Below are 13,763 nucleotides of genomic sequence, written 5' to 3' on the forward strand. Positions count from 1 at the left end.
GCAACAAGGACACGGTCATCAAAGAATTGGGAAATATTTAAACCCGGAAATATCGTACCTCGGGGATCTTGAGCTAACTCAAATCCAATGGTTTATGGGTCACAAAAGTCACTTGCTAAACTAAAAGAAAAAATTGTAAATGGCTAAGTGAAACACCAAGTCTCACACATGCACGGCTTAGGTCTCCCGAAGCCAAAAAGTAGCCAAGAACTCACCAAAATAAATTGGTAGGCTCAAGGCCTTATGGTACTTACAATGAAAAATGTGAGCAAATATTTGGGGGAATTAATTTTTGGTTTTGGAAATTAAAAACTAGAAAATTAAAATTTGCAAAAAAGTAAAGTGCTAGAAATTTAAAGGTTTGGAAAACAATGGACAAAATTTGGGTACTAAGGCATCCACTCTAGCAATCATTTACCATAACAACACAATTTTTGGCACACAACAAAAGGGAAATGGCGCAATCCCTAACTCTGAGCCGGACTAGGGCCTTAGAGTGATAATGCAAATCCGGACTAGGGCATTCACATTCTCATAGTACAAAAATAATGCAAATCCGGGCTAGGGCATTCACATTCTCATCACACACACATTAAGACCGGACTAGGGCTCCTAACATGCATAAAATTAAATGGCATTAAGTCAATTTTTAGAGACTAACAATTTGCTCATGACAACATACTCATTCATAAAATTAAGCCACTAATTAAATGAATTTCATGATGAGGACAAGAACTAGTCATAAAATTGGCTAATTTCTATAACAAATTCCCATCGAAAATTACGCAAAGTCATGAACAAAAACCATAACACACTTTCATTAAGCACAAAAAATTAATGTCATTACATGGTAAAAATTGCTAGGGCTTCAAGCTCTAGACCCAAATAAGAAACTACTCACAATCCATCAACATACCCACAAAGAAATTCATCAATTACAAGAAATTAAAGCAAGAAGAGAGTAAAGAAAAGAGAAAGAGACCAAGACTAATCACAACTACACTAGAGAGTGAACATGACTAGCTTGGAATTATACTCTCTCTTGTACCTAAACCTGGATTTTTGAAGGATTGATGGAATTTAATTGAAGAATGGTGGTGAACTAGTGATAGAAAATGGGTTGTGGTTATAGAGATAGAGAAGAGGAGGAGGTCGGCTACTGTTGGTGAGAGGAAAAAGAATGGGTCTTGGTGCGGCGCTGTAGCTGCTGTCCGAGAGAGTAGGGTTTGATGGGAGAAGAATCAATATATATGTTGGTCTCCAGGCTACCGTTGACAAGAGAGAGAGAATCGCACTAGGTGGCTTTCCTCGTCTGAAGAAAATGGAGATAAGAAGAGGGTACGTGGCACTACATGAAAGGAAGAGCCTGGTTCGAAATTGGTCAGCAAGGCATAATTAAGAAAATGACCAATTGCTTAATTGATAGGCCAACACGTGTGCAGCATTCTAAGCCTTCTTTCTTTCTTTTTTTTCTTCTGTTCCACCTGCCTTACACGTACACGTGATGGGCAAAGCTGCACATGCAATTGTTTAATTAATCAAAGTGCAATTGCTTAATTAACCATTTGATTAGATAAGCAATTAATCATTTGATTAATTAAATTTTCTTTTCTTCCTTCTTCTTCTTCTTTCTTCTCAATGCACTTCCGCAAATACTACCAGAGGTAATTGGATTCCGCTCCCTTGATGGCGTTGACCACGGTTGACCCGCATTGACAATTTCGCCCTTTTTTCGGAAACTCCATTTTGCTCAATTTTCGAGTCATTTTCTTTCGATTTCCGCAACTCCGCTTATTTTCTACAAGTAAATAAAAATGGATTAATTACATTATGATTGACTTGAGGACTAACTAATTTATCGTGTTTTAGATACAATTACATGCATAAAAATGCGTGTAATCAATAAAGAATCTCTGCAAAAACCTCACTCCTCTACAGCAACCAGAGGAAAATGATGAGATTATCCTCCAAACAGATGCGGGTGATAATTATTGGTCCGGTGTTATTCTGGCAAAAACGCCTGGAACTAACATTGAAAAGATCTGCAAATTTTGTAGTGGCAAGTTCAGCCCTGCAGAACTAAATTATCCCACAGGGGAAAAAGAAATTTTAGCTGTTAAGAAAACAATTTTAAATTCTCCAGCTTTTCTCGGAAAACCCTTTACTGTCCGCACTGATTGTGCTAGAGTAAAGAATTTCAAAAATTTTAAACTTGATAAAGCTGCTGATAGAGGAAGATTAGCAAACTGGCAATTATTTCTTAAACAATATGATTATGTTGTTGAATTAATTGCAGGTAACAAGAATTATCTTCCAGACGCCTAAAACAGAGAACTAGCAATGTTCAACCGAAGAGATGACGACGAAGGTCGCAATCCCAGAAGCAGAAGAACTGGGAAAGAACATGAAATTTCTGAGGATCCTAAAGAAAAAATCCTCAAAAGATTCTTGCTAGGTCCAAAAGGACCAGCCACAACTGATCAATCCCAGGGTAAAGGATTGGCTAGCCCGTCTCAAACGGCAGACGGTAAAGGCTCATCAAGACCGTTGACGGCTGTTGCTTTGCCAAAAAGCAAACCTACTCCAACTGGAGTAATAAATGTGTTTAATTATGAACTTCGAACGTTTGATACTCCTGTGTTCAGAACTGGCAGGAGACTAGCTTACCACCAGAAGGCAATTCTAGATAATCTCTTATTTGCCTTTCAAGAAAGAAGCAGTGGTCTGATGTTTCCAGCTCTCTTTGCATTAGCTGAAGAACTCTATGAAAATGCAAGACCACAGTTTGAAGAACTACAGCAGAGTGCTGTCAAGAAAGAAAAAATTCACTTCCTAGAAGCTCCAGAAAGTGCTAAGGTCCCTATCAAAGCACTCCAAGAATCAGACTGGCATGAATTCCATTGTCTGATAGGAAGTCATAATTCTGAAGATCGTATTCCTCCAACTCTCTTCATTATCGCAGGACCCTATGTTGGAAGATACCTGGTAAATGTTCAGAGTGAACATCCTCAAGAACACAAGCTCTGGCTTGTTGAAAATGGTTTTGTCCATAATCTGTGGACTAAAACAAATGATGATCTCAAAGGCTTGCCTCCTATCATTGTTAACACAGTCAAAAACATAAGGAAAAATGATTGTACGCTTCGTCTGAAGTTTAGATCCACTCCTCCAGAATGGATCCAAAAGGCAAATGGTGAGGTTGAATATATTTCTCCATATCATTATGTGAGAATTCTTCAAAGACAATATCTTCAGCCTGCCTGTGTTGGGTACAATGGCCAGCCAAACTCAAGCATCCCATGGATGAAAGCCATGGCCCTGGAATATATCAAGAAGATCATCTCTGAAGATATCAGCAATACCTTCCTGGCAGCAGGAGAAAAAACTATTATCATTGCTTACGATCATCCTGACGTAGTCAGCAGTGACCTGTTCCTATCTCTCACCAGAAAAGAGATAGATTCGACACTGGCATGCATGCAATGGGTGGAAAGACTTGAAACTGACAACCACTACAAGATGTATGTTGATACAGATGTCGAAGACAACGCAACAACTGTTAGAATGGCCCAGGCAGACAACAATTCCTTTGTCTTTGGCCATAACTCAGAAACAGATGAGAATATGTAGTCTCACGGGTGAAGAAGAATAGCACCAAATTTGCAACTGTTGTCTTTAAGACTTTTGCTTAAAGCCATCTTTTGCTTTTCTAAAAAGGGAAGTAAAAAACACTTCACCTCTCACCTACTAAAGCTTTTGCTTTTCCCTGTACGACCTCCATCATCAGGAGCACTCAGAAAAGCAGAAGATCACGGAGTTGTTCTGTACATTTTTAAGTTTTGAATTCAAGTTTGAGTTCCGCTCTCTATATAAAGAGCTTTAGGTTCATTTGTAAGGCATCAGAAAATTGAGCAGAAGAGTCTTCTCTCAAGTAGTAAGAAAGTCATAGTAGTAGTGTGCTTCCCTTCCTGTCTAGTGTGAAGTAGTGTGCTTTCATTTACAAGTAAGTATCTGTTCTCATTCTTATGGATAGCTAAACAGCCTTTTGCTGTTTACCTGAGAATGAGGCTCTGAATGTTTAACACAGATGTATGTTTGAATAAATAAATTCAGGTGATCCCCCACTTCATCAAAACATTTGTCATTATTTTTCAGTAATCATATTTGTCATTATCTAGATGCATGCATCCTGTATAAATCTAAGGTTCTAATTCTACTATTCATCTGAAAAAATCAGTTTTAAACCAAAAATTAGGACAAGCAGCAGTGATTCCTCCTGTTAAAGTAACCGTTAGGCAGGAGGCCGTTAGGTGAAAAACTTGGGCATGTTGAAGGCTAGTCTTGTTTTTGTTTTTGTCGTTTAGAGCAAAGTTCGTTTAGTTGAATAGTATTGCTTAAAACCAAGGGTCAATATAGGATACAAAAGGCATTATCTTGAAAGACCTTTCCCTATTAGTCTTTTTCTAAAAGTAATAGTGTAATACAAAAATGTTGGGCAGTTGGGAAAAATACAGAGGCTTTTTGGGTATACGGGAAAATACCCAACAAAAAACCCAGACAAAATATCTGTTTATTTTTTTTATGAGAAGGACAAACGTTTTTGTAAATTGACTCTTTTATGAAATGAAAAATTATCGCTTTATTTATTTCCCTGGTTACTTTTTTTATTCATGAGATCGAAACAATACAAGAACCCTGAACGGACTTAATTTCTTTATTTGAGCAGTTAATTTAATTATGAGTAATTTTCAGATAGTGAAACCATATTGTATCGACCTATTACTATAAGAATTTTGATATCTCCAATTTAAAAATATTGTAAAATCCTCAGTAGATTAGAGCAAATCAAATTTTAGCAACTTTTCAACTCTAAAAGGTAAACAAAACATAGTGAAATTTGTTTCTACCTTATTCGTTATATTGCATCCATCGGGATTTCGGCTCTACCTCTAAATTTCTTTTCACATGTATCAAGAAAGGCTTTTGTTGAATTTCGAGGTTCGAGCCCTTTTTGCATGAAATTTTTTGTGACAAGTGTTTTTTGAGTTTCAACGTACCATTTTTAATTTCTTTCTGGCATTGCTTTGTTGCCTCTTCGTAATTTTCTTAAATTAGTCATTAAAATAAGCTACTTTCTTAAAAACTTAATGAGGTTAACCATTTCTTTGGTATTATCATTTCTCAGGTCCTAGATTCGGAGAAGATTACATATCTGTACCGCCACATGGTGCGCTTGCTTTATCTAAGAATTTCTCTCTCTCATGTTGCACATTTCCTTAGAGAGCTTCTCTATCTAGGTTTTAGAGAGAGAAAACAGATCTGAGAACTACTTCCCCCTCCCCCTTCTCTCTTGCCCAGATCTTGATCCATCCGAATCTAGATCGACGGCTTCAGAGTTGGGGGCGGGACTATTGTTAAGGCTTTAGCACAGGTTCCTTCCATCTCCATTTTCCAAGCTTTTTCAGATCCTTTCTCACCCTTGTGGTCTTGTGGTGATATTTTGTACCCTTTTGTGGTGAATTCCTTGCTATGTCCAGATTAGGAGGACCTTGTTCCTCGAATTTTCTTTTCTTTTTGTTGACACCCAAATTTCCACAAGTTCAAATTCTATGAGTGATAAGCGAAGAGGGCAAGTCATCAACCTCGTAACCTAATTGGGCCTTCAAGCAAGCCCATTTCACGTCAAAAGGAAGCTCTCTATTTAGCAAGCTATACGAGAAGCCCAAATTCTCAAACGATTGACATGCATTTTCAAAGGAGCTAACACGCTTATTTACCATGCAATACGCGTAGACCCAAGCTACGTTTGGGGCTTATACGGCGGGATGTGGTGTGGAAGGTAACGGATCCTGTGAGGCCCATTGTTACGATAAGGCCCATCGATAATTTTGGACTTGGGAACCAAAATTCATGCTTGATGGACCAAAATCTTAACATGGGCTAGTAGAGAGATGAAAGCAAGCCCAACAAGACTTAAAGCCCACTAGAGTCATTCCCCTACCCAAAGTCCACTACACTAGAACCGGTAGCCCAAAAAATCGTTGGAGTCATCTTCCCCAAATCAGGAACGTTGTTCCATCAAGTTGTTGCTGGGATTACTACTCCACCCATTTCTGGTAAGAACCCCAAGTCTATACAAAAGCTTCCCAACTCTCATCCTTCGAAATCCTATCTCAATTTCCAATAATCCTTAGATTTTTGTGATCACAATTTACAATATCACAAATCAAGGGATTATGATCTCTCCAAAATCACAGCAACACGAAATCTGGGATCCCCATCACCGTCCTATACCTGCGCCACCGGTCTTTACCCACTTAGCCAAAGCAAGCTTTCACTCTTTTGATTTCATGGGGAAAACAAAAGCTGAAAGTTTTAGAATGATCCCATCAAAACTGAGAATACCCTTTCAAAGCCTCTGGTTCTTGGCGCAAATCCTCCCCGTCTATCACCGCTATAAAGGGCGAGTCCATTGCCGTAGGAAACCAAGCCACAACAGCCCAGAAACATCAAGCAAGAGATCAAGCTTTATCTCTGAATCCCTAGCCATCAATTCTTCCCAACCAACCTTAACCCAAAATCCATAAATCATGCCATTGCTGGAATTCTCCCTCTCTGCTAAACTCTCATGCATCTAGCTCCCACACCACATCCACCTATAAGTTCCATTTGAATTAATTCCAGTTGCTGCTGTTATCACCTGGGCCAATCGCTGCTGGTATCTTCAAGCCAAAAAGCTGCTGTTACCATCCAGCTAGTCACAACGAAGTTGTTCTCAGGTTCAACCTTTGATCAATTTCGGGCCTAGTCTCGCTTAATCAAGAGGGCCCTGCTGCAAAGGTTCAAAACACAAAATAGCCCTCACATTTTTGGCGACTTCACTGGGGACTAGGCTGTGAGTCTAGCTGGTGTCTTCTTCCTCACAGCAACATATCTCAAGCTACAATATTCTAACAGCAGTAGATCTCAATCTATCCCTCAGGCTTTGTTCATGGGATCAAGAACCATTGCCGGAAACGATTTTGCAAACACACACCTCCCAGTCATTGCAAACATCAATGCACTACACATTCTAACCCAATTCTTTACCAGATCACCCTTGTCAAGCTTGCCTGCAACATGGAAAAGTCTAAGTCTTTGTTTGCTATCACCCACAATACTTTTTTTTACATTCTAGAGATCATATACCTCTTACAGCTTCTCATCACTACAAACACATTTGCTTTTTAAAGGCTTAAGTCAGCTCAGCATATTTATTCTTAAGTCATCCTCCTCTGTGAAAGTAATTGGAAGCCTAGAATAAAAGGGCATATATTCAAGCATCATGCAAACTTGGGGGCTTTGCTTAATGAATTTCAAAAACATGCTATGCACGACTTCCTCAAATTCACAGCAGTGCTCCATGCTGCAAGCAAAATAAAAAAAAAAAATTTCATGCTCTATTCCATGACAAGATGATAGTTTGCTTCTATCCATCCATGATTTTGATTTCACAACATTGCCAATACACAATCAAGCATAAAGCAAAGTAGTCAAGCTTAATCGGAAAACATTTTTTGTTTTCTTCACTTTTGAAAAATCCATATTCAGTTTCTTGCTCTCTTACCTCTTGTGAACCTTTGGTATACATCAGAAAAATATATTAGTACAAGAGTGGTTTATTTTCTCCAAAGAGCCAAGATTTGGGTATTAAAAAAAATTAATTACATCTTTTCATGTTCCTCTTATGGAACTAGGTTGTGACTCGTGCAAACTCCATCTTCCAATTGCAACCTCCCTATCAAATTCACAATGTTCAGAAGCTGTGACTTTGATTAAGAAGCAAAACTTCTATTTAAACTATACACAAAAGACAAGCAGAGTCCTCTCGGTGTCAAACGGAGAGAACATCCAATCATGCTGAGATGCCGTGATAAACCCCCATTCATGTCAATATGCCTGGGCTGGATAGTTGCTGCTGTAACTTGTATCAACTAATGAAGTTGACATTTCATCTTCAATGGAATACCGATCCAATCTGAGGCAAGACCATGAACCAGTTACAAAGGAGATTCTAAAAAACTGGAAAAGGCATTCATGATGCAGTTAAAATATATATATATATATATATATATATTTGACAAACAATTATTCAATATGCCCCAAGCCTTCAGATGCTATAGTTACTCAAGCAAACAGGCACACTCCTAAGATCAATCTTCAAGCCATCGTTGTTACAACACAAGCAGGTTGCATGCATTTTTTGTAATCAAGCACTCAACACCATTAGCTTCATTAGGTAAAGAGCTTCTCTGTACAAAAACCGAAGTGCACAAAACCAAATTCTAAAATTTCCATCATTAGGAACTATCTACCCTCTTTTGTTATGTAGTCAGCATTAATATAAAAGCTCCTCAATAATCATGCTGACGTAGCCATCCATGCTTATCTTTTCTTCCTAAGAGCATCAAAGATCCACATGCTAGACATCCTAATAACCACTACTGCCAGCCTTAGTATTAGAATCTTTTATTATTATGCATATGTTAATAGAAGGCTACACATTGAGCACAGAGCAAAGCAAGCACAGCAACAAACCAACATGCAAGAAAAAATATATCGTCCTAAACTAGGTCCTCATTCCATATAAATTCACTTTCTAAAGCCATACCCTTAACTAGGCATTACTTCATCGATGAGTTAGAACTAGGTTTCATCTTTATTATCACCGTTTTCCTAAATCAACTAAAAGCTCATAGTTAGAAGTATCATTTTCGAGCGAGCTAACAAGTCAACAAGCAAAGACTCATGCCATTGTTAAAGATGGCTGTGTTCCATTTAAATCAGTAGTCATGCTTTAGAATATTTAAAAGAGCCCTCATTACCAAATCACATATCCAAGCCTGAAGATTCTCAAATTCTCCAAGCAAACAATCATATCATTCTCATACCAATTCGAATGACTTGATAATGACAAAGCAAGCAAGCTTCTTTTGGCGGGATTAATACGAATCGAAGAAAGCTAGCATCTACACTGTACATTCTTACCTGGGGGCTGAGCTGCTGGAATTTACTGGCGGAATGGAGCTTTGTTTTCCAGTTTTCAATTATTGATGCTCCTATAAAAGAAAACCAAAAGAAGTGTGTCATGATCATTCAATCAACAACTTAGCCACTATAAAAACATTGTGATCGAAATATGAAATTGAAGGTACTTCTTCAAAGTGAAGTCAAGCCAAGTTAGTTAAAGACCCATGCCGAAGATTGGATCAAACTTCAGAAGAATCATAAGGGTATGCAAAGAATATTCAATCATGCCAAAGCCAAGCAAAGAAAGGGGTCATCGATAGACAAAAAAAAAAAAAAAAAAAAAAAAAAAAAAAAAGTTACCAAGAGCTAATCAAACTCCTGAGTCATTGATCTATTCATGCTCTTTCCTAAGAAATACTGTCTCAAGCCATGCCTATGCCAAATATCAAGCTAGCTTACAGAAATATGAGCTGCTGTGAACTTTCTTTAAACCCAAAACCATAGTCAAACACACAAATCTTAGTAAACCTACTCTAACACCTGATCTCCTAGCCATGTTATTGCACCACTGTGCATTCTTTCAAACTAGTAGATTTCATAGCCAAAATTTGAGCTGCTGTTAACATTCCCTTAGCTACTGCTAGTAATTCAGTACTATACATAACACCAAGATTTTCCATTAAGCCTAAAACCATGTACCAAGAGCTAGTCAATCTATATATGCTCTTTTAGGAGAATCTCTCTCTCAAGCCATGTCTCTACCAAATATGAAACCAGCTTACAGAGTTATAGTGGAATAATCATGTATATAATAAGCAATGAAGCCAAGCAACATGCAAAGCAGCAGCTATCAAATTTCAAGACTGTGTTGCCCACATCACAGCATGCTTTTTCCAAACCACCAATTGAGTGCTACAACTACCCTTCTCATTTTTGAAGAACCTAAACCAATTTGAACTTATTCCTAAGCCTCCATATTTCAAAATAGCATCTCAAATCTTATGCAAAGACACTTGGGGGCTGAGTAATTAAGACCTTGCTCATGGTTACTATAGTTACTGCTGTGATTAAGGTTGTTACATGATGTTTTCTATCTCTTTCATTGCCAAAGTGAAGCTGATATCAGCAAATGCTCCATATTCATATCAAGGCATGGCAATCTCATCCAAAAAGAGAAAATTCTGATAGGAAAAAGAATATTTGAAGAAGTCACAGTAAATGCAGGCCTCATTACTCCAAAATACCTTCAAGCCTCACTTCTATACCACAGTGATCAAGGTCCTCATTGGCCAAGCGAAGCTGAAGTTTACAAATGCAATCAAGATATTCAAAAAAAAAAAAAAACAATCAAAGACAATACATGCATATATAAATTCAGGAATCGTCCCATTCTATGATATCAATATCAGGCTCATACCTACTCTTAACTCAAATTCATGCCAATTCCGTGCTAATTCCAAGCTTTTGCTCATCTACCCCAAACTTTTGATCCTCATATTCATGCATCAAGCTGATCCCATCTGAAAGCCAAAAAAAAAAAATTGGGATTGATTTGATCTCATTTGTATAGAAGGATTCAAATCAAATAAATTCCTTTATGAAAACTCATGCCTATTACATTTTCAAGCATAGTTATCACAAGCTCAATCAAAATAAACCCAAGCCAAGCAATGGGGACTTATTCCACAACGAAAAAGCTAATCAAGCAAGTCTAAACCATCATGCCAAAGCAATCTGAACCAAACATCATGCAACTCAAGCAACGCATAAAGAAATTTAAGCACTCCAAACTGCTTAAGTGCTTTAACAAAGAGAAAAGTAAAAAAAAAAAAAAATTCACTGCCGGAACCAAGCCAAGACTACATACATTGCCTATTCATGATCAAGTTGTTGCTAAACCATGCAAGTCACCACTCACCACCATGCTAAAATGAGCTCAGAAAAACAAGGCATCATATCCAAGCGATTCAAATATTCCAAGCTATTTCGTTGCCTTAACAACGTGCAAAAAGAAAAGAGAGAGGAGATCCATTATGTTGCCGTTAATAACAAAGCTTTCAATGATTCTAGGCATTGCAACATGCTCGATAAGATGCTATAAATTCCATGAAGCATTTTCATATGTAATAAATCCTCTAAAATATCAAGCCACAAGCTCTGCCATCAACAAGTAGCAGACCCATTTTACTGCTGGGAATAAAGCCAACGTTCAAATACACACGTGAGAAACTGAAGCTTTAGCATGCTAATCCAATTTAACTACAGAAGAAAGTAAATCAAATTCAGGGAAATTGAGCAAGCAAAGTATTCAATCAAATTCAAGATTCAAGCTTCCATATGCTATTGATTTCAGACAATCAAGTATATCTATTATCAAAACCAAACACTGTACCATCTTCCCTTCAGTATCCCAATCCACCTCCTTTACTAAATTCTATCTATTATCAAAATCAAACATCTAGTGTCCTTCCTCTTCATTTTTGAAGAAAATAAACACTTCTAACCATTTTTCATTACACGTTGTCTTTATGTCCTCTAAGCCAAAACAACTCACCATCATAATCAACCAAGCATACACACAAGTTATTAAAACTTGTACTAAAGCAATTCCAGCAGAGGTTCATACAGTAGCTGCAATTCCTACTAGATCCTAGTTCAACAAGTCCAAGCCATGCCAAGCCATCAATTAGTCGACGAGTAATCAATGGACATGAGAGTATAGCCGGAATGTGCTAGCTATATCAAATAAAGACCTAAGCTTGAATCTCTGTTACATAACTCAATCAGAAATCACAACCTAGAGAGCAAACATGACAGCTCTTATGCATATCTATGGTATTGTGTCACTGCTGTGCTACATGCAAAATATTGGTTTTGCTGGGAGTAAGGTATACTGGGGGCTTGGTGAAAGATGATTCATGAGCACAATCACTGCTGTATGATTCATCATTACCACTACATGCTAAGTAATCCTTGCAAAGCACTACCAAGCTACAAAAGACCACTTCTCTACTCATTCAAGGTATTAGGACTTAAAAAAAAAAAAAAAAAATCAAAGTTCCTATGATGTTCGAATTATTAAAAGTACATTTACACAATGCCAAGCTCGTGCTCATCACAGGCTCATGCCAAGCACATGCTCACGTCAATGCTCATGCCAAGCACATGCTCATGTCAATGCCCATGCCAAGCTCATGCTTATGCCAAACTCATGTTCATGCCAAGCTCATGCTCAAGCCAAGCAGATCCACGACCAAGAGGAATACGCCAAGCCCTTAAACAAGTTCATGCTAGGCAAAAAAAAAAAAAAAAAAAATCCAAGCAAGCATGATACTATGCATACAAGCATCAAACATACATGCAAAGCCATGCCAAGCTCCTCCCTAAGGTCGTGCATCTCTCACAGAACAAATGAGAACCATGCCAAGCGATTATGCCCATTCTTTTCAATATCAAATCTCTCTCAATTGATCACTCAAAATACTTAAGGTAGCCACAAGCTCAAGCTACCAAAGCACATGCCCAAGCAAAGCTACTACATTCTTAAATAACTCCAATCAAGCAAAACACAAAAAAATACTCCAAGCAAATAACCGAAATCATCGAAAAAGGTCTGTCTCAATCCAACCTTGCTTTCTTTGACCTCTATTGTGTCACACATGCATTATTTTACCTGAGAACTTGCTTCATTATAACTCATCTTACTCGCGAATTTATTCATTCACGCAATTGAATACTCATGGCTTTTCAAAACACACTTCATTTCTCTTTCTTTCTCATGAGTATTACTCCTGCTGCTGTTCCCAGCAGCAAATCATCTCCTCATCTTTCAATTATCAGGTCGTACGTTTCCTTCTATTCTTTTCATCACTCTTATTTCATTTCTCACGCAATGTTGCATGCATTTTATCACAATTCTTAACACAAAAGTCATGCTTCCTGCATTATATGACACACATAACTGACACAGACTTATATGTTACAATTCATTTAGTTTTACTTCTGTTAATTATTTGATCACATGATTCCCTTACTTCGTTCCACGACTTAGCAAATAAGCGCAACACTTTGACTCTTCAGCTATAGTAACCAAGCATTGATTTCAAATCACTAAGCATCTCATTCCTTTCAAATACTCATTTGTTATTTAGCAAACATAATTATGCATACCACAGCCACTTGATGCCTATATGCATTAAACTAATACGCACACGACACATTCCTTATTAATTTCAGCACATTAACCTATTTCACTATCTAATCTCCATGTCATTACTCATTTAACTACTCTTCCAAAAGCACATCAATTTGATGAACATGCATGAATGCATTTTCAACACATGGTAGCAAGCTAATAAAAGGCTTAGGGCTCCAATTCAAAAGCATATCATCACGCCAATGCAAAAAAAAAAAAAAAAAAGGGAGGCCAAGCCATTGAATCACAACACTCTATTCACAAGCAATCAAGTTGAACCAGTTAACTATTACATGCCAAGCAAGAAACCGAGCAAAATTAAAACCTTAAAACTAACATGGTCAATCCAAGCTAACAGGTGCAATTTTCATGATGAACTAAATGATACCAAGCTGCATCATGTTTCATTGCAATCACAGCAGTAAAAACTCCACGCATAATGCCAAAAAAAAAAAAAAAAAAAAAGAATCCAAGCTACTCCATGCTCAACCAATTCATAATCACATGCCAAGCAAAGGACTAAGCTAAAATTGAAACTATTGAATCCACATAGCCCAGC

General features: G+C 37.6%; 1 long non-coding RNA gene across 1 annotated transcript; it reads right to left on the reverse strand.

Annotated features, from left to right (window-relative positions):
- Positions 1–7,612: 7,612 nt before the first annotated feature.
- Positions 7,613–10,531, reverse strand: LOC133730148 (uncharacterized). The gene is made up of 3 exons (XR_009856645.1): positions 10,427–10,531; positions 9,028–9,098; positions 7,613–8,017 (listed from the first exon to the last, which is right to left on the reverse strand). It is a non-coding gene; the product is annotated as an uncharacterized LOC133730148 (long non-coding RNA).
- Between the last annotated feature and the right edge of the window lie 3,232 nt (positions 10,532–13,763).

Source organism: Rosa rugosa, chromosome 2, assembly GCF_958449725.1.
Source record: "Rosa rugosa chromosome 2, drRosRugo1.1, whole genome shotgun sequence".
NCBI classification, from domain to species: domain Eukaryota; kingdom Viridiplantae; phylum Streptophyta; class Magnoliopsida; order Rosales; family Rosaceae; genus Rosa; species Rosa rugosa.